Source organism: Mirounga angustirostris, unplaced genomic scaffold (genome assembly GCF_029215605.1).
Source record: "Mirounga angustirostris isolate CCGP_5_RB_7025 unplaced genomic scaffold, mMirAng1.0.hap1 SCAF_5, whole genome shotgun sequence".
Taxonomy (NCBI): Eukaryota; Metazoa; Chordata; class Mammalia; order Carnivora; family Phocidae; genus Mirounga; species Mirounga angustirostris.
The window spans coordinates 154,178,408-154,191,711 of NW_026991713.1; the positions used below are offsets into that span (position 1 = coordinate 154,178,408).

Here is a 13,304-nt window from a genome sequence, read left to right on the forward strand (position 1 = left end):
CACGAGAGGGAAGAGGGTCAGAGGGAGAAGCAGACCCCCCGCTGAGCAGGGAGCCCAATGTGGGACTCGATCCCGGGACTCCAGGATCATGACCTGAGGCGAAGGCAGTCGCTTAACCAACTGAGCCACCCAGGCGCCCGTGATCATGGATTCTATTCATGAAGCAGGCAAGCTGGAGACGGGCGTGCTATATAAAATAAATTCAGACTCATCATGTGACCTGTTGGCCTGGGGTCTTTGCGTGGGCTGCCACCTCTGCATAAGCCGCCCTCGCTCCTCTCCTGTTTGATTCCGAAGTTAGCTGAAGCATCACTTCCTTATGGAAACCTTCCCTTGCACCCAGTAAACCCCCTAGTTATAAATTCTTACAGCATGTCATACCCACTTTGGTTGCAATACTCACCACTGCATTTACATCACTGAACAGTTTTTTTTTTTTTAAGATTTTATTTATTTATTTGAGAGAGAGAGACATAGCGAGAGAGGGAACACAAGCAGGGGGAGTGGGAGAGGGAGAAGCAGGCTTCCCGCTGAGCAGGGAGCCCGATGTGGGGCTCGATCCCAGGACCCTGGGATCATGACCTGAGCCGAAGGCAGATGCTTAACGACTGAGCCACCCAGGTGCCCCTGAACAGTTTTTTAAATAGTGGTAAAAAACACATAGCGTTAAATTTACCATTGTCATTTTTAAGTGTTGAGTATATTCACACTGTTGTGCAACAGATCTCTAGAAATTTTTCATCTTGCAAAATCAAAACTCTATACCAAAAAAACGCTAATGCTCCCACTCCCTCCCCACACTCTTTCTACTTTCTGTTTCCATGATTTTGACTACTTTAGGTATTTCATATGAGTGGAATGATACACAATTTGCCCTTTTGTGACTGACTGATTTCACTTAGCATAATGTCCTCGGGGTTCATCCATGTTTGTAGCATGTATCAAAATTTCCTTCTTTTTTAAGGTTGCATAGAATGCCACTGTATGTACACATCATATTTTCTTTATCCAGTCTTCTGTTGATGGATATTTGAGTTGATTCTACCTCTTGGCTATGGTGAATATGCTGCAGTGGACATGGGTATGCAATATCTCTTTGAGATCTTGCTTTGAATTCTTTTGGATGTATACTCGGAAGTGGATTTGCTGGATCAGATGGTAGTTCTGTTTTTAATTATTTAAGGAACCGTTTTCCATAACGGCTGCACCAATTTACGTCCCCACCAGCAGTGCACAAGGGTTTCATTTTCTCTACGTCCTCGCCAATACTTGCTATTTTCTGTTGTTTTGATAGTAGCAATCTTAATGGATATGAGGTGATATCTCATTGTGGTTTTGATTTGCATTTCTCTTATGACTAATGATGTTGAGCATCTTTTCATGTATTTGTTGGCCATCTGTATGTCTTCTTTGGAGAAATGTCTATTCAAATCCTTTGCCCATTTTAACATCTAGTTATTTTTATTGTTTGTTGTTGTTGGGTTGTAGAAATTCTTTATATATTCTGGATATTAACTCTTTATCAGATACATAGTTTGCAAATATTTCCCCCCACTCCTTAGGTTGCCTTTTCTACTCATTGTACATTTTATTTAATAGACCTCTCTAACCTGACCTGACCTATCTGTTTAGCTTACCATGCTATTCCCCCAAGTCTAGCTGTTGGAGGATGTCATGGAGAGGACATGGACATTAGTTGGCCCTTGAGCTGGCCCTGGGTAATTGCAGGCTCCTCACCCTGTCTCCTGTCCTTGGTATGTACATTCTGCCCACTATTCCCACAGTAGGAGCTGGTTTCAAGAATGCAAACTTGAGAGAGCAAGGTGGTGTTGGAAATATCTGGACTTGATACATGACTGAACCCCATTAAGGCTTCTATATAAACTTTTAAGATTCTGGGAGGCAGTGCAGGGATCTACTTGTCTTGCAACTGTCTAAAACAAGCCTTGTATATAAGTTCCCTTGCTTATTAAACCTGCCTATTATTATTAAATAATTAAACCTATTATTAAACCTATCAATCTGGAGTGGTCTCTCTCTTTCTTGGGTCTTTCTTTGCCCTCTGTATATAGGGCCAATTTCAAATTACACCTGGGAAGCTCCTGAATTTGCAAACCAACACTAGCACTATGCCTGGTTCCCACCAGACTTCACCAAGTGTTTCTTGAAGGAAATAAGGAAGGGCTGAATACATTCTAGAAGAGAACTGGGAGAGGTATTTGGGGAACATCCTATGGGATCCCCAAACCGGCAGAATCCAATAGAAGTATAATAGGAGACACATAATTTTTAAAGTTTCTAGTAGCTGTATTTTAGAAAAGGAGAAACAGGAGAAAATAATTGTGATGATATATTTTATTTAACTATCTATATCCAAAATATTATCATTTTAACATGCAATCATTTTAAAACTTCTTTTTTTAAAAAAAAATATTCATTCATTAGAGAGAGAGAGCACAAGCAGGGGGAGTGGCAGAGGGAGAAGCAGGCTCCCCACTGAGCAGGGAGCTGGGCACCGGGGCTCCATCCCAGGACCCTGAAATCATGACCTGAGCCCAAGGCAGATGCTTAACCCACTGAGCCACCCACGCACCCCCATTTTAAAACTTCTTAATGAGTTTGAAAAATGTGTTTTTTTGTGTTTGGGTTTTGTTATTATTATTATTTTTTTAAATCCTGTGTCTTAAAAAAACATCTCAGTTCATTGGTGCCATGGTTTCAATGCTGCATAACCACACGTGGCTAGTGGCCAATGTTTTGGAGAGCGCAACCTTAGCCTGTGCGCCCTTGGGATCCTCTGGGTGCAGGGGCGCGGCAGCCGGTGGGCGCTTGGCAAAGTTTGCGGGTTGGAAGGAAACAATGAACGCAGACCCGAGACTGTGAATAGAAGTCTCCCATGCCAACAGGTGTACTAACCCAGCGCTTGGAGGAACTTGGCTACATTCCAAGAAAGCGATCTCCCCTCCAGGAAGGAAGTCCGGACAGGCTGTGTAGGTGTGCTCTGCCCCCGCCAGGGTTGTCGCTGTGCCGCGTGGGCGAGCAGACCCGGCAGCGGCCAGAGCTCCAGGCGCTGGGGACGCAAAAGCCGGCTGGAGGTGAGGCGGGTTCGCCAGGTCTCGGGGCCGGCGCTGGGACTGTCTTCCCGGGTATCCACCGAGACTCAGCGGCTTTGGCGGAGCCTCCTTCCTGGCTCCGAGAGAGGGGATCGGTGGGAAGAACCAGGCGCCCCAGCGGGGTCTGTCCACAACTCGGGGCGGCAGGGGAGTGGCCAGGGTGGGTGGCAGCTGTGGCGGGGGAGCGGGGAGCGAGCCGGGATGGGGAACAAGAAATGGGGGGAGAATCACCCCGGGGCTGGAATCTCGAAATGGGAGGATCTAGGCGGCGGCTCCCGCTTCTGGCTGCATTGCGCTGACCCCTTGCGTTAGGAAAGCCTCTGAAGAGTGCACACAATCCGCCGCCCTGTGCAGCCCGCCTCGAGGCTGCAGGAGGGAAAGAATAATCGCATCCAGTTATCTAGTACTCACTGAACCATGCTGGACCGGGTGAGTTTGTCTCTGCGCCGGGTCGTGATTCAGAGCTCGCTTTGGAATTGCACTGTTTATGCGCTCTGCGCCTCTGGACAAGTTACTTACCCTCTCTGGGCTCCAGTGTTCACCTCCGTAAAAAGGGGCTTAAAATAAGACGTCTGTCCTAGGGTTTCTGTGAGCCTTGTGTGTGCTGGGGACCCAAGAAGCACTTCCTGAATGTTAGACGTTTGTTTTCCCCCTGGGACAGTCTCCTGAGATAGGGCCTCCGGGTTCCATTTTACCCATGAAATTTGGGCTCAGACAGGTTAAGTAACTTGTCCGCAGCAATTAGATGGAAACAGCAGGATTTGAATCCAAGAAGTCGAGCTCCAGAGACTGGGCATTAATGTCTAATCCATGTCCCACTATTTCTTAGAAGGTTGAAGGGAGGTGGGGGAAAGCTGCTTCTGAGACCCCTTCTCCCTATCTGTGAATTGGGTACAATGATGTAATTGTGAGGGGTTATGGTGAGGATTAACTGAGTTAACACACATAAGTGCGTCTCTACTAGAGTGTGCATGCCACAAGGGTAGGATCCTTTTGCGGTTTTGTTTGCAGATATATCCCCAGTGGTTGGCACACAGTAGTAGATGCTCAGTAAACACTTGTTGAGTGGGTGAGAAGCACATATTAGTTGTTATTCTTACAACAATCCCTGCTAGCCCCATACTACTGATGAGGAGACTGAGGTTCAGGGAGGTTAGGTAACTTCCTGGTTGTTACATGGGTGGCTGGTAGAGGAGTCAGCATTTGAACCAAGGTCTATTGATCATAAAGTCTGCATGTTCTTGACATTCAGTTCAAGTTCCATCATCGCTTAGTTTGAGTGAATTTGGCAAGTTATTGCTCTTCTGGGTCTTAGTTTCCTGGAAAATGGGGACAATAAGGATAACTACCCTCTGTGGTTTTCTTCTGGATCAGATAAAGCACTCAGAACAGTGCCTGGCACTTAGCAGATGCTCAATAAACATGGGCTACAGTGAATGCTATGATTTTCCCCTGCAAGAGTAGAGGGCAGGTATGTTCATTTAGAGGAGGCAGAGGGGAGAGTTGAAGTGGGAGGGGAGGGAGGAGGTGACCAAAGAGCTTTCTTGCCTTCTGTGAGGTTCACAGAACCAGGCCCCTGTTTGCTATCTGGAACATTCCTAAGAAACCCCCTACACTCAGTACAGAGTGAGAGGTGTCACCCGGTATCCTAGTCTCCATCTAGTGTACAAGGAGGCTGTCACTGGGAGCCTTTTGTTGTACAATGAAAGCACAAGGTCCTCTGCTTCAGTGCATTACCCACTGCAGCTGATGAGGCTTTTGGGAGGAGGATTTCAGGTGGCAAAGGGACAGTTCATACTAGTTATTCTGGCTAGATCTGGATTCAGATATTGTCTTGGAGTAATTCCCAGCTCTGGGATTTTGACAAGTTGCTTTCTGAGCTTCAGTTCCCTGATCTGTAGGATGGGTGCAATATGTAAAAATATGGTATAATTTCTAGAAGTAGGGAAATGGAGGGGAAGAAAAATTTTCCTAGAGGAAAATGGTGAAGTACTAATTTCTTTGTCTTATCAATGGGAATTGGGAGATACTGTGGAAAGTTTGTGGCACATTATATCATTCACGGCAGTGGTTCTCAGCTGGGGGCCATTTTACCTCCCAGAGGATACTTGTCCATTCTTGGAGATATTTTTGGTTGCCCACAGCTTGTGTGGTTAGTGATGGGGAGTATCCTACTGGTACCTAATGGAGGGAAGCTGGGGATGCTGCTCAACATCCTCTAATACTGAAGACAGCCCCCACAACAGAGCATATCTCACTCAAAATGTCAACAGTGCTGAGGTTGAGAAACTCTGACTTACACCTACAAGAGGATTACTGATTTGTCCTTTTGCTTTGGATTCTGATTTGACTCGGCTCCATCCTGATTGGCAGGCAGGATTCTGCAATCCAGGCATTCCACAAGTCGCCCCAGGGATGACAGTTCTGGGAGCTGTTAAACCCACTGCAGGTAGAGTATATTGTCCCCATTTCACAGATGAGGGTAGGGAAAATTGAGGTTCAAAAGAATAGAATCGTAGAGCCTCAGAGGGGTAGAGTTGGAGAGCACCAGAGTCAGGATTTGATGCAAGTGAGCTTGCTGAGAAATGTGGGCTGGTTCCACGCTGCCTGTCCTTTATCTCTGGAAGGGCCACGCCATCATAATCATGGAGTTAACTTATAAGGTCTGAATGTTGCCCCAGGGGCCATACATGCAAAACAAACTGGCCCATGTTGAGGGTGTCTAGTGGAGCATCATGTTGTGGAAGAATACTTTGGTGAATACACGAAAAGATAGGCTCTTTGCACTCCAACTCACTCTCTGGGATTAAAAAAAAATCAACCTAGTTCTTCCTTATGGTGTCTAAGAGATAAAATAACGTTTAGAAAGGACTTTGCTCTTTTCAGAGTGCTGATGCCAAAAGAACATTGTTGGGAGGGCCGGTCTGGGGTTCAGGAAGAAAGAAATACACAATTTGAGCTCCCAGGCAGGGTTTCTTTGCAGACCCAGTGCACAGACGCCGTGGCACAACCATGACGTTGGGGGTCAAGGACTGATCTGCATTTTAGGTGGGTGTGAGCTGGTTATTTATCGGCCGATGAGGAGAGAGAAGCTGGATTGCCAGGCCCAGCGGGGTGACTAATAGAGCAAGCAGAGCTGTGTCTCAGGCATAAGATGGACGGGCTTTATGGGTTAGTATAAAAAAAAAAAGGACTCGTGTCTCCGCAGAGTGGAGAGGAAATGCCGGGACGGAGGGCAGGTAAGAAAGGTTTTTGCTTTGTTTTTTTTTAAAGATTTTATTTATTTATTTGAGAGAAAGAGAGTGTGTGTGCGCACACAAGTGGGGGGAGGAAGAGGAAGAGGGAGAGGAAGAGAGAGAATCCCAAGCAGACTCTGCGCTGAGCATGGAGCCAACACAGGGCCCAATCCCAGGACCCTGAGATCATAACCTGAGCTGAAACTGAGAGTTGGAGGCTTAACTGACTAAGCCACCCAGGCACCCCAAGAAAAGGTGTTTTGAAAGTGGTGTGGGGGGTCACAGAAATGATAGAGAAAACCCTTGGGAGTGTGCCATGAGAGGAGGCAGAAACAGGCTGTCCTGTCGCTTACCACCAGATGCCAGGTCCAGAATAAATGCACGATCATTACTTGTCAGAGGAAAGAATGACTATGGGGAAGTGGGAAGCAAGGGAGCATGTTGGCTCAGCAAGCTCTGGAGTTGTCTGCCTGAATCAAAATCTGGGCTTCCCTGGGTCCTACTGTGCCACTGTGGCTGAGTTATTGTACTTTTCAGGGCTCAGTTTGCTTGTCTGTAGAATGGGTAGTGTGCTAAGAGCTCCCACCTCCTCCTGGTGGCTATCAGGGTTAATAAGAAAATATGGTGCACTGTAAGCCACTCAATAAATATTATCTCTAACTCCCCCTCTTCCTCTTTGCCCTTCTCTTCTTCCTCTTATAACAATGAGGATGATGATCATGATCCAAGTTCAGTCAGAGATGCATGGGTTAGAATCCCATCTGCTTCTATTTAGCTGTGTGACCTTGGACACACTTGTACGCTCTCTGGGCCTCAGTGTAATCGTCATAAAGTGGGGATGATAATACCTCCCCATAAAGTTGTTGGAGGATGTGATTGCTACTGCATGTGAGGGGCATAGCATGGTGCCTGGCCCCCAGGAAGGTGCTCAGTATATGGTGCTGTCTTTATGCTTATTGATATAGTTCTTGTCTGCCTTGTTTCCTTCTGCCCTGGAGAGGCAAAGAGTTGCTCAGTGGATATGGATGTCAGAGAAGTGGGGTGTGTAATCACGTTTTGCCAGGCAGGGTCCTCTCCCCAGGAGGAAGGGCCAGGTTGAAGGTATACACTTCTCTCTAGAAGTTCAGTGAATCACTCCGTGGTTTATGTTTGCCAAGAGTTCCCAGAATGGAGTGCCAGGAGATTGGATTAGATTACTGCTCAGGCTATTTTCAGCCATCTCAGGTTCAATGTTCCCAGAGATAAACCAGGTTGATGCAATGCTAATCATCAGTAGAGTCATTTGTGGAAAGAACATTCCTTATTTATAGGAAAAGAAGTAAGGGGCTGGGTAAGATTTCTGTATTTTTACAAGTGTCAGAACAAACAAGTTTCATTTTCGATGGCATTTGAATCGGGGTGGGTAGCACTTAAAAGAAGCGCAGAAAGTCCTATTTCTATAAATTCACAGGGAGAATTGGAGGTCCAGAGTTGCTGGTCCCAATCTTTCATTTGTTAGCACCCGCAATAAATGAAAAATTGTGGCTCTCCAGTGGAGACGTGGAGTTTTCTCCTGTGGCAGAGACTTGACTTATAAATTTTATCAGAGGAAACCCCTTAGCAGGAGAGGAGGTAGGTGGAAATCCCAGGAAGATGGTTTAATTTGTCCTGCTGGAACTGTCATTCCTGGAGTGACTCATGAATGCCTGAATTGCAGGGTTCTCTCTGCTAGTCACTGTGGAACTGAGCCAAATTGGAACAGAAACAAAAATCAGTAATCTTGAGCCTGTTCTGGGGCACCTGGGTGGCTCAGTCGGTTAAGCATCTGCCTTAGGCTCAGGTCATGAACCCGGGGTCCTGGGATCGAGCCCCTACCTCGGGCTTCAGGCTTCCTGCTCAGCAGGGAGTCCGCTTCTCCCTCTCTCTCTGTCCCTCCCCTTGCTCGTGCTCTCTCTCTCTCTCTCTCTCAAGTAATTAAGTAAAATCTTAAAAAAAAAGAATCCCAAGCCTGTTCTTTATTGCAAATGTTGATATTTTATTCACTATGTATTTTTGCATTATTTCCTACTTTTAAAAATATTGCATAAAATAGTATTTGTCTAGGTTACTGGGAGTTTTGGTACTCCCCCTTAAATTTGGGTCCCATGCAAACTCCTCACCCTGCTTCACCCTGCTCCTGGCCATTCTGCAATTAGCACTGAATCTAGAAACTTCCCAAGCTTAACATCATGCTTACCCAGCATGGGCAAAAAGATGGCTAAACGCAGGATGTGGATGTTGAAAAAATGAGTTGAAAAAGAGAACAATCTGCTTCCCTGAGAGGAAGGGATATTTACAATACTGTATTCCACTCCTTACTGGCTGTGTTCCCTGGCCAGGTTACTGAACCTCTCTGTGCCTCAATGTCTTTCTCAGTAAAATAAGGATAATGACAGTACCTCATTGCTAAGGCTATGGTAAGGATTTAACGAGTTAATACCCATCAGATTCTCATAATCGTGTCTGGCATATACATATTGGTTGTTTTGTTATCCTTGGTTTCTGCTTCTGTTTTTCTTTCTCCAAATCTGGAACCCTAATACTTGGGTTGTATTATATAATGTTTGCTTAAATAGGCATTATAAGGACTAGTATCGGGATCTCAATTAGTCTGGTTAAGAACTAAGCTTCTAGTCCCAGAGGTGGATCCAGAAAGGGGTTCTTTTTCCTCTCAAAGAGAGAGGTTTGCCACAGACCCAGGGTATGGATAGAGCTCACCCTGGCTTTATTGTCTTCTCCTGCCTTTCTGAGACCCAGTGGTAGAGAAAGCGGTAGGGGATCCTAGCCACAGGGGATATTAAGGTTTATCATTTTTCACTGCTCCTGGCAGGAGTCTGAGCACACGGATGGTGGCGAAGGGGATGAGGAGGGGTTTCCACAACCTGTAGGTCTCCAGGAAGTGAGGTCCTTCCTTGGGTTGCAGAGGAGGCCTCTGCTTCTTGCAGCTCTCAGTGGGTGCAAGAGCCATTACACGTATCTTGTGTTGTCTCTGGCTCTCCCAGAGAGGGTTCCTTGTTCTTCTGGGACAAGTTGGAGCAGGCCAGCCATGCAAGAAGGCACTGAGCTGCCAAGGTGCAAGCAACCCACCACTTTTCCCTTCCCATCTCCCTCCACCTGCCTGATAAGGAGGCAAATTACCAGGTCCCATCCCAGACCAGTGCTAAAACCAAGAAAGTTCTGGGTAAACTGGGACTAGTTGGTCATCTGATGATCCTCCATCTGAAGGCCTCCAGCAAGCTCCCAAGTGAGTCTCGTGGGCTCCTCAGCTTGATGTTCTCTGATGTGCACTGATTCATGAAGTTTTATTTTATTTTATTTATTTATTTTTTAAAGATTTTATTTATTTATTTATTTATTTATTTAAAGATTTTATTTATTTATTTGACAGAGAGAGACACAGCGAGAGAGGGAACACAAGCAGGGGGAGTGGGAGAGGGAGAAGCAGGCTTCCCGCAGAGCAGGGAGCCCGACATGGGGCTCGATCCCAGGACCCTGGGATCATGACCTGAGCTGAAGGCAGAAGCTTAACGACTGAGCCACCCAGGCACCCCAAGATTTTATTTTTGACAGAGAGAGAGTATACAAGCAGGAGAAGAAGCAGGCAGAGGGAGAGGGAGAAGCAGGTTCCCCGCTGAGCAGGGAGCCCGATGCGGGGCTCGATCCCAGGACCCCGGGATCATGACCCGAGCCAAAGGCAGATGCTTAACGACTGAGCCACCCAGGCGCCCTTATTTTATTTTTTTTAAGATTTATTTATCTGAGAGAGAAAGAGAGGGAGGGAGGGGCAGAGGGAAAGGGAGAGAGAGTCTCCCAACACAGGACTGTATCTCACGACCCTGAAGTTATAACCTGAGCTGAGATCAAGAGTCAGACGCTTAACTGACTGAGCCATCCAGGCACCCTGATCAACGAAACTTTATTTATTTATTTATTTAATTTAATTTTTATTTTTTTTAAAGATTGTATTTATTTGACAGAGAGACACAGCGAGAGAGGGAACACAAGCAGGGGGAGTGGGAGAGGGAAAAGCAGGCTTCCCGTGGAGCAGGGAGTCGGATGCGGGGCTCGATCCCAGGACCCTGGGATCAGGACCTGAGCCGAAGGCAGACGCTTAACGACTGAGCCACCCAGGCGCCCCCCAAAAAGTTTTAAAAATATGTTAAAGTCATCTTAATTTGGTGTTGTAAAAAGCATTTGCCACCTCCATGGTAACTGCAGCACATTAGACCATTCTCTGGGTGAATTTTTGCCATGTCTAGGTGATGCCCTTCATGAGATTAAAGTTCATGTTCATTTTCCAGCCTCTGACTCTTTCTCACATGTTAAGCAAGCTAAAAATCTTATATTCTTTTTTAAAAAATATTTTATTTATTTTATAAGGCAGTGGAAGGGCAGAGGGGGAGGGAGAGGGAGAGAGAATCTCAAGCAGACTCCACGCCCACTGACATGGGGGGCCCTGATCCCATGACCCCAAGATCATGACCTGAGCCGAAATTAAGAGTCCAACACTTAACTGACTGAGCCATCTGGGTGCCCCTCTATTTGCATTCATAAAATATAATTACCTTTCTTTGGGAAGTAAGTAAATGTCTTAAAAATTAAGTAAATTCTTTTATGAAGGGGAAACATAAAGAAGAGGAAGATATACCCACATAGCTCTATTTATATTTTCCCTTCCTTTTCATAGTTTTGATATTGGTCTTTTGCGAACACACCTTGTTTTCTGAAGGGTCCAAATGTATAGTTATGACTGCACCTGGATCAAAGGTGGAAAGTCTCTGAGAAGTCCCGTGGGGCATGAACTAATGCTTAGTTACCGGAGGGTTTTGAGAAATGGATGATTGAAGGTTCTGCCCTCACATGCTTATAAGATACGATTTAAATTGCCTTTATTTCCTTGTTCTAAACATTACACACTGCAGGTAAAAGATTCTAAAGCATTTGTTTGTGGTGGATGATGACAGCCAAGGTAATTATTAAGCTAACATGGTAACAAAGAACATAAACAAAATCTATGTTTCTGCTGAAATGTGGGTGTGTTTAGTATAGGATAGCTTCCTGCCCTGGTAACTGCTCAGGGATGGGTGGTGTCCTTCACTCCTTGTGTTGGAATTGTCTTTCCAAGATCAGGTGCCTGAGAAAGGAATGGAAGCTTCCAGAACCGCAATTATGAAAGCTTGCTTGAAATGAGATGCCTGGGAATGGACCATTTCTTCTTTTAAAATTCTTTTTTTTTCACTTTCAGGAATTCTTAGAATCACGGACTGGTATTTTGTGTGTGTGTGTGTTGGGGGAAGAGAGTGTGATACAATTATAGTATTGTTTACTGTCTATTGTATCCCAGAATTTAGTCATTTGTGTTTCACCTTCATGATTTTTGCGCCTTTTCTTACCATGCATACTAATATTTATCTATTCTTTTTACCTAACAGATTTATTTTAAAAGGAAACTCATGTCATTACTGTAAATGGAAAACTTGTATCACTTGCTTATAAATATAGGTGACTATACAGTAATATATATACATACATACAGGGAAAACCAAACCATGTTATTAAATCCTAGCTAGATTATGCTGAGTGAAAGCAGTCAGTCCCAAAGGGCTACATTCTGTGTGGTTCCGTTTATTTGACATTTTGAAGAAATGCAAAGATAGAGGGACAGAGAATAGATCAGTGGTGGGCAGAGGGTGGTAGGAGGGGTTGATCACAGAGGGGTGGCATGAGGGAGTTTTGGGGTGATGGAACTGGTCTGTATCCCAATGGTGGTAGTGGTATGCATGTGTTCAAACTTGTAGAACTAGACACCAGAGATATTTTTTGCATGCTAATTTCAAAAATAAAATAAATTCTAGTCATAAGTTGTGGCATCATGAGGGTTCTGAGCTTGGAGCTTTGCTCTGTCTTTGTTGCAAAAGAGACAATGGTGGGACGCCTGGGTGGCTCAGTCGTTAAGCGTCTGCCTTTGGCTCAGGTCATGATCCCAGGGTCCTGGGATCGAGCCCTGCATCGGGCTCCCTGCTCGGCGGGAAGCCTACTTCTCCCTCTCCCCCTCCCCCTGCTTGTGTTCCTTCTCTCACTGTGTCTCTCTCTGTCAAATGAATAAATAAATAAAATCTTTAAAAAAAGAAGAAAGACAATGGCAAATTCAGACAGGTGTTAAAGACTGATTAGCACCAATGGAGACTTTACTTAGTTGTTAGTTAGAAATAGTGAATGGGAATTAAGAAGGAAGAAATGATCACCAGGAGATTCCTTAGTATTTTCCACAAGGGAAATGATCCTTTCAGAAATCCCTGAACTGATCCCAAACTCTCAATTTATAAATGGGATATATTTGTACCAAAAATTGGACCCAGGCATGAGAAATGCTAGTCTGTGTGAACCCTCCCACCCCCCCCCCACCCCGCCTTCCCCAGAGTAGTCCAACTGATCCCAGTGTAGGTTTGTTTTGCCTCCCATTGGTTGAGGTGTCATCATCATGATGGGCCACAGGTGATGGATGAGATGAATGAGAACTTTGTAGGACGACCTTCGTTTGTTCATTCAACAAATATTAATTCAGTGCTCTTGCATGCCAGGCATATAATGAGCAAAATAGTGTAACTCCTGCCATCACAGAGCTTTCAGTCTAGTGGAGGACAAATACTGAACAATATAAGCACAGAAAGTATAATATATAATTACAAACTGGTAAGTCCCATGGGCAAAAGGACAGGATGCTATGTTAGAGGCTCAGGGGGAACTATTTGCATGTGGAGGAATAAAGGAGACCTCTCTGTGAAAGCAGCATTTAAGCTGATACCTTGAAGATGAAGGGTAAGCCAGGCCAAGAGTGAAGGGACAAGCATTCTAGGCAGAAGGAATAGCATATGCAAAGGCCATGACCCAGGAAAACGGGCCAGTGTGTTTAGTGCAGGGCTTGGCAAACTATGCC

At 45.3% G+C, this 13,304-nt stretch overlaps 1 protein-coding gene across 1 annotated transcript in view; it reads left to right on the top strand.

Moving 5' to 3' along the window:
• Positions 1-3,014: 3,014 nt before the first annotated feature.
• Positions 3,015-13,304, top strand: part of TMC5 (transmembrane channel like 5) — a 72,375-nt gene continuing 62,085 nt past the window's right edge. Inside the window, exon 1 of the mRNA XM_045875069.2 lies at positions 3,015-3,095. The gene's annotated coding sequence lies outside the window, so the exon portion shown is untranslated. The remainder of the gene's footprint in view (positions 3,096-13,304) is intronic.